At 43.1% G+C, this 6,810-nt stretch overlaps 1 non-coding gene across 1 annotated transcript; it reads right to left on the reverse strand.

The window, feature by feature from the left end:
- Positions 1 to 6,356: 6,356 nt before the first annotated feature.
- On the reverse strand, positions 6,357 to 6,439 carry trnas-aga (transfer RNA serine (anticodon AGA)). Its single transcript has one exon. It is a non-coding gene; the product is annotated as a tRNA-Ser (tRNA).
- Between the last annotated feature and the right edge of the window lie 371 nt (positions 6,440 to 6,810).

Below are 6,810 nucleotides of genomic sequence, written 5' to 3' on the forward strand. Positions count from 1 at the left end.
TGGCTGAGTGATTAAGGCGGTGGACTAGAAATCCATTGGGGTTACTCCACGTAGGTTCGTAATCCTGCCTACTATGTAGTTAATTTAGTTTCGTCTTTTCCCACGTTCCTTTGTGAAATTTGTTGCCTGACGCCGAATTCTGTCACCACATCTTTCAACAACAGGAACTGTTCTCAAAGTTCAATTAACAAAATGTCTGCTTTAAATGCAGCAAAAATCATTCGAATTTGGATAGGCATCTTTCTGTCTATTTCTTCCTTTGTCGAAGTCACTCGATCTCCAATTAATATTCCGAAAGGGAAATATTTGTTGGAAATATAGGCGTTGGTATCCACGCGGGAAACTGGTGTTCAATTTCCCGCAGGGCTGAGGAAACACCGAATTTAAAGAGACTCAAGGAATTGAATCATAGGCTTTTCAGCACAGAAAGTGGGCCTGAGGCGCATCCTGTCTGCGAAGGACACGAAACATCCATCTATTCTAATTCCAATTTCCAACACTAGGTCCGTAGCCTTGTGCACGACGGCGTTTCACGTACTCAGTTATAATTTTCTTAAATGTTTGTGGATTCCGGTTTTCGTACCAGTCACAGCAAGTATAATTATCGATACGAAGAAGTGTTTCCCCTTTGGAGAGGGGTCAATAAACAGAGGGCTTTGATTTAAGGTACGCATTCTTGCTGTGGCCTCAGGATTGTTTTCGACAGCTCCATCATAGCCTCCCTGCTTTTATAACCTATACCTCGGCTAATGAAGGCAACTATTTCAAATATATTTTGATACTATCAATCCAACTGCCAGCCGTAATCTTTGGATGTGCGCCTCAAAGTTCCTGCGAACCTCATTCTTTACTCGCGCCCTGCTGTTCATTGTCTCAAAAACAGAAAATACTGGAAAATGTCAGCAAGTCTAACAGCATCTGTGGGGATCTGTTCTGCCATTTATGTTTTCTGATCACTTAATAGACAGTTTTAGCACCTTCTCAGCTTGCTGTATCCTCCTTTACATTTCACTATGTCGCATTTCACCCCCCACCCCCACGCCCCACCCTTTCAGTATTTATCTCTGCTGATTCTCCTTGCTCTCAGCTCTGACGAAGGGTCATCTAGACTCGAAACGTTGGCCCTATTCTGTCCCGACCGATGCTAACAACCTGCTGACATTTTCCAGCATTTTCTGTTTTTGTCTAAGATTCCAGCATCCAACTGATTCTATCTTAAAGTTCATTGTATATTCCGCTGCCTTGTTAGTCCTCCAAAGTGCATCACCTCACACTCCTCAGTGTTAACTTCAATGTGCAACTGTCCTGCCATCTCGCTAGCACGTCTGTATGGTCATGTAATGTAAGGCTTTTCCCATCGCTATTTATTCACCACAACAATTTTCGCGTCATTCATAAACCTTTTGATCATACCGCCCATATTCAAGCCCAGATTATTCGTTTAAACTACTGAAATGATCTCACTCACAGGTACAAGAGACGAAAGCATCCAGAAATAATTCCTCACTCTCCTCTGTCAGAGATAGACAGATGAAAACTACATTTCAGTCACTTGTTGCACAGGAGACGATCACTAATAACATTATTCAACAAGCACTGAATTAGTAATGGAAACGCAAATTTCTGCGGACGCTGGCATCTGAAACAAAAACAGAAAATTCTGGAAAATCTAAGCAGGTCTGACATCATCTGTGGAGCGAGAATAGAGCCGAGAGAACAGAGAATAAAGACTTATATGTTATATGAGTATACTGGAGACTGACTGACGGGTTTGAGTTCAAAGAGAGGATTCGAGCAGCAGATGGGATCAGGCAAAGGGCGTGTCTCTTGTTCCTCTTCTGCTTCACCTGCCCCTCCCCTTTTATTCAACAGCATCAAACACATTCTACAGTTCCAAAGAAGAGTCATATTCGAATCGAAACATAAAATCTGTTTCTCAATTCACAGGTGCTATCTGGCCTGCTGAGTTTTTCACAGCACTTTCTGTTTCTATCCCAGTAATTCCAATCCGTTTCCACACTGTAGTTCACTAAAAATTCCAATTATTAACAATAAGAAAACAAAACCTGAATTTCTTTTGAATTCGAAAATAAGGGAAGCTGAAACGTATTTGTATTTCAATTACACCTGCATGCATGTTGGCAACAGAATGCCGAGAAACTGCTTTATTTGCCACCTGTAGCTTCCATTTGGTTTGCTTAAGCAAGCAGGTTCTGCGATAGCTGGGAATCCAACCCAGATCAACTGCTTGGGAAAGCAGACAGGAGGTCCCAGAGGATTGGAGGATAGCTAATGTGGTCCCGTTATTTAAGAACGGTAGGAAGGATAACCCGGGTTATTATAGGCCGGTGAGCTTGACGTCCGTGGTGGGGAAGTTGTTGGAGAAGATTCTGAGAGATAGGATGTATGCGCATTTAGAAAGGAATAAACTCATTAACGATAGTCAGCATGGTTTTGTGAGAGGGAGGTCATGCCTCACTAACCTGGGGGAGTTTTTTGAAGAAGTGACCAGAATGGTTGACGAGGGAAGGGCCGTGGATGTCGTCTATATGGACTTTAGTAAAGCGTTTGACAAAGTCCGTCATGGTAGGCTGGTGAAAAAGGTTGGATCTCATGGGATAAAGGGGGAGGTGGCTAGATGGGTGGCGAACTGTCTTGGTCATAGAAGACAGAGGGTGGTAGTGGAAAGGTCTTTTTCCGACTGGATGCCTGTGACTAGTGGTGTTCCGCAGGGCTTTGTATTGGGAACTCTGCTGTTTGTGATTTATATCAACGATCTGGAAGAAGGTGTAACTGGGCTGATCAGTAAGTTTGCGGGCGACACAAAATTGGCAGGACTTGCAGATAGTGAGGAGCATTGTTAGAAGTTACAGAAGGATATAGATGGGCTGGAAATTTGGGCAAAGAGATGGCAGATGGAGTTCAATCCTGATGAATGCGAAGTGATGCATTTTGGTAGAAATAATGTAGGGAGGAGCTATATGATAAATGGCAGAACCATAAAGGGTGTAGATACGCAGAGGGACCTGGGTGTGCAAGTCCACAGATCCTTGAAAATGACGCCACAGGGTGGAGAAGGTTGTGAAGAAGGCATATGGCATGCTTGCCTTTATAGGACGCGGCATAGAGTATAAATGTTGGGGTCTGATGTTGCAGATGTATAGAACGTTGGTTCGGCCGCATCTGGAATACTGCGTCCAGTTCTGGTCGCCACAATACCAGAAGGAAGTGGAGGCTTTGGAGAGAGTACAGAGGAGGTTTACCAGGATGTTACCTGGTATGGAGGGGCTTAGTTATGAGGAGAGATTGGGCAAACTGGGGTTGTTCTCCCTGGAATGACGGAGGATGAGGGGAGACTTAATAGAGGTGTATAAAATTATGAAAGGCATAGATAGGGTGAACGGTGGGAAGCTTTTCCCCAGGTCGGTGGTGACGTCCACGAGAGGTCATAGGTTCAAGGTGAAGGGGGGGGGACGTTTAACACAGATATCAGAAGGACATATTTTACACAGAGGGTGGTGGGGGCCTGGAATGCGCTGCCAGGCAAGGTGGTGAAGGCGGTCACACTGGGAACGTTTAAGACTTATCAAGATAGCCATATGATCTGAGTGGGAATGGAGGGATACAAAAGAATGGTCTAGTTTGGACCAGCGGGCGGCGCGGGCTTGGAGGGCCGAAGGGCCTGTTCCTGTGCTGTATTGTTCTTTGTTCTTTGTACATGCTCACCACTACACCACCATCGCTGACGGGCAGATAATGTTGCAGTAGTCGTCTAGATTTTTGAATTTCAACTTTCTGCCTTCTCGTGTTTTTTGCAATCATCGACAATACATTCCTGATGCAGATAACCCAACAATGATTCACATTTCTTGGGCAGCAGACATAGATGATAACTGCAACAGTTTGAGTTGAAAGGGAGGTTTCAAGAGGCAAGTGGAAGAAGTTCAGAGAAAGACTGTATCTTGTTTCATTTTTAAAAAGTTTAAGTGTTGTGCGACCTACATATTCACCCCCATTACCAAAAGCATGTGTGAATTACTTGATGACTTCTGTGTGATTTTCGGCAAACCATTCTATGTGGCAGTGGCCGAGAGGTAAAACGATGGACTAAATTTCCATTGGGCCCCACCTGCTCGCATTCAAATCCTACCAAATGCGTTCTTCGTATTTCACATTTAGTTCTAAACATCGCCATGTTCCTTTGTGTTGAATCGTACCTGACACGGAATGGCACCCCACGCCTTTCAATAGCATGTCCAAGTTCTTATTCCCAAAATGTCTGCTCGAAATGCAGCAAAAATAATCCATATGATCTCATACCTATTTATCAGCCCACCGCTTTTCGCTTCATTCATAAACCTATTGACCATCCCGCCCACATTCACGTTGAGATTATTAGTTTAGCTACTGAAATGATCTTACTCACAGACACAAGATATTGAAGCATCCATTAATAATTTCATACTCTCCTCTGTCACAGATAGGCAGATGTAGACTAAATTTGAGTCACTTGTTAAACAGGAGACGACACTAATAACATTGTTCACCGACCACTGAAACAGTAATATAAAAACAAATTACTTCGGAGGCTGGCATCTGAAACAAAAACAAAAAAATGCTGGAAAATCTCAGCCGACCTGACATCATCTGAGGAGGGAGAATGGAGCCGAGAGAATGGAGAATAAAGACCACCTGTTTTATGAGTATAATGGCGACTGACTGTCGGGTTTGAGTTCAAAATGTTTGATGCAGATAACCCAGTCATGATTCAACTTTCAAGGACGGAAAAGATAGCTGATTACTGCAAAAGTTCGCGTTGAAAGGGAGGTTTCAAGAGGCCAGACGACGAAGTTCAGAAAAAGACAGTTTGTTTCTTCATTTTAAAAAGTTTGAAGTACTGAGCAGTGTGTAAACTGCAAATTCAATCTCATTACCAAATGTATGGGTGAATTTTCTGTTGACATTGATTTGCCGATTTCCGGCGATACCACATCGCCTGAAAAAGATGACCAGTAAATTTAAGAACAAGAAGAAGTGGATTTAAAATGGGAATGGAACGAAAAGATGTTGCTCAAGCTCATACTTCTGCAGCTGAAGTGAGGCAAGAACACACGCTAAAGAGATTGCCTTATGGCCAAATTCTGTATGATTGAATATTTCGTTATAAACATACCAGAGGACATAGGTAATATGGAAAATCTGAGAAAAGAGTTTGATGTTGAAGGCCAAAAGCAGTTTAGAAGTCCACATCAGCCTCATTTTCTGAAGTCATGACGGAAAGGGAAATTAGGTTGATCTTTTTTCGGAAACCCCCAGCTTTTATGTTTGCAAATTATTTCCTGACCACTGTAACGTGAAACACTCATTCGTCAACGGATATTCCAATTGAAGGTGTCCCTTAGAATGGTTTGACCACTCATCAGAGTGACGTTCAGTAAGCTTCTCAATGTAGTTGTGGCCGAGTGGTTAACGTGATGGACTAAAAATCCATTCGGGTCTCCCTGCGGTGGTTCGAATCATGCCAACTACGTTTTTCATTTAGTTTCATCTTTTCCCACGTTCCTTTGTGAAATTTCGTGCCTGACGCCGTATGGTGTCACCACATCTTTCAACAACAGGAACTGTTTTCAAAATTCCAATTCACAAAATGTCTGCTTTAAATACAGCAAACATCATCCGAATTTGCGATAGGCTTATTTCTGTCCCTTTGCCTAAGTCACTTTATCTCCAATTAATTTTTCTATCGGGAAATATTTGTTGGAAATATCGGCGCTGGTATCCACGCGGCAAACCGGTGTTCAATTTCCCGCAGGGCTGAGGAAACACCGAATTTAAAAAGATTCAAGGAATTGACTCATTGGCTTTACAGCACAGAAAGTGGCCCTAAAGCACATCCCGTCGGCGACGGACATGAAACATCCATCTACTCTAATTCCAATTTCCAACACTTGGAAATTGTGCACGAGGCCGTTTCACGTGCAATTTTCCTAAATGCTTTGTGGATTCCGGCTTTCATTGCGGCCCCAGCAAGGAATTATGACTCAATTGCTTGAGTCTCGTTAAATTCGGTGTTTCCTCTGCCCTGCGGGAAATTGAACACCAGTGTCCCGCGTGGATACTAACGCCTATATTTACACAAATATTTCCCGATAGGCAAATTAATTGGATAAAAGGAGAAAGGGACAGAAGAAAAGCCTATCGCAAATTTGGATGCTCTTTGCTGTAATTAAAACGGACATTTTGTGAATTGGAATTTTGAAAACATTTCCTGTTGTTGAAAGATGTGGTGACGCCAATGGGCGTCAGTCATCAAATTTCACAAAGGAACGTGGGAAAAAATGAAACTAAATGAACAACGTAGTCGGCAGGATTTCAACCTGCGGCGGGGAAACCCCAATGGATTTCTAGTTCATCGCCTTAACCACTCGGCCACGACATCATTCTAAAAATTTCCCCCATCAGTGGTCAAAACTATTCTAAGGGATAACCTCAATCGGAATATCTGTTGACGAATGCGTGTTTCACTTTGCTGTGGTCAGGGACCACAGCAAAGACTACGTGTTATACGCGTATAATGGAGACTGACTGACGGGTTTGAGTTCAAAGGGAGGGTTCGAGCAGCAGGTGGGATCAAGCAAAGAGCGGTGTCTCTTGTTCCTCTTCTGCTCGACATTCCCCTCTCCATTTACTAAACAGCATGAAACGCATTCCACCTCTCATCAGTTCCAAAGAAGAGTCATATTTGACATGAAACATTAATTCTGTTTCTCAATCCAGAGGTGCGATCTGACCCGCTGAATTTTTCGCAAC

This window comes from Mustelus asterias, unplaced genomic scaffold, assembly GCF_964213995.1.
Source record: "Mustelus asterias unplaced genomic scaffold, sMusAst1.hap1.1 HAP1_SCAFFOLD_71, whole genome shotgun sequence".
Classification (NCBI taxonomy): Eukaryota; Metazoa; Chordata; class Chondrichthyes; order Carcharhiniformes; family Triakidae; genus Mustelus; species Mustelus asterias.